We start from the raw sequence: 1,193 nt of genomic DNA on the forward strand, positions 1-1,193 counted from the left end.
CGTCGCTTCGGTATCAAAGGGAAGCTTGCCCCTAGATACGTGGGACCTTTCAAGATTGTCAGCAAGAGAGGCGATCTCGCCTATCAACTCGAGCTTCCTTCAAACTTTGCAAATGTTCATGATGTGTTCCATGTCTCTCAGCTCCGAAAGTGCTTCAAGACTCCTGACTGCACCGTCAACTTCGAGGACATTGAGCTCCAAGAAGATCTCTCCTATCGTGAGCACCTAGTTGCTATTCTTGAAGAGACTGAACGCAAGACTCGCAACAAGTCAATCAAATTCCTCAAAGTCAAGTGGTCACACAATTCCGACCATGAAGCTACCTGGGAACGCGAGGATCACCGCCGTTCTGAGTACCTGGCGTTCTTTCAGTCCTAGATCTTGGGACGAGATCCTTTCGTAGTGGTGGAGTGTTGTAACACCCGAATATGACTTTCCCAATATGTATTCCAACTCTTGTCGTTTCCGGCCTTAAGTTATTTTATTTTCTCGGGTTCGGGCCTTTGTCTCCGTGTGTTGTTATCGTTGTCATGCATCTCATATCATGTCATCATGTGCATTGCATTTGCATACGTGTTCATCTCATGCATTCGAGCATTTTCCCCGTTGTCCGTTTTGCATTCCGGTGCTTCGTTCTCCTCCGGTGGTCATTTCTACCTCTCTTTCGTGTGTGGGGATTAAACATTTCCGGATTGGACCTAGACTTGCCAAGCGGCCTTGGTTTACTACCTGTAGACCGCCTGTCAAGTTCCGTACCATTTGGACTTCGTTTGAGGCTCCAACGGTTAACCGAGGGACCAAAAAGGCCTCGTGTGTGCTGCAGCCCAACACCCCTCCATTTTGGCCCAAAACCCACCTAAACCCTCTCCATCATCTAGAGCGTTCTATCACGATCGCGTGGCCAAAAACTGCACCTCATTTGGACACTCCTAGCTCCATCTATGCCTATATATACCTCCCCCATTCCAAATATCGGATCCCCTCTCTCTAAACCCTAAAAATCCCAGATCCGCCGCTCCGGACGTGTCCGGGCGGAGCCAGACAACGTCCGCCGCCACCGCCGCCCAACCAGGACGCGCCACCTATCCCGGGGCGGGACCGCTTCGCCGCCGACCGCGCCAGGCCCGCGAGGCCCACGCGCGGCCCTCCCCTGCGCCGCCTCATCCCCTTCCTCGCCTCCGCCGCCAGGGGCC

Source organism: Triticum aestivum, chromosome 4A (assembly GCF_018294505.1).
Source record: "Triticum aestivum cultivar Chinese Spring chromosome 4A, IWGSC CS RefSeq v2.1, whole genome shotgun sequence".
In the NCBI taxonomy this organism is placed as follows: Eukaryota; Viridiplantae; Streptophyta; class Magnoliopsida; order Poales; family Poaceae; genus Triticum; species Triticum aestivum.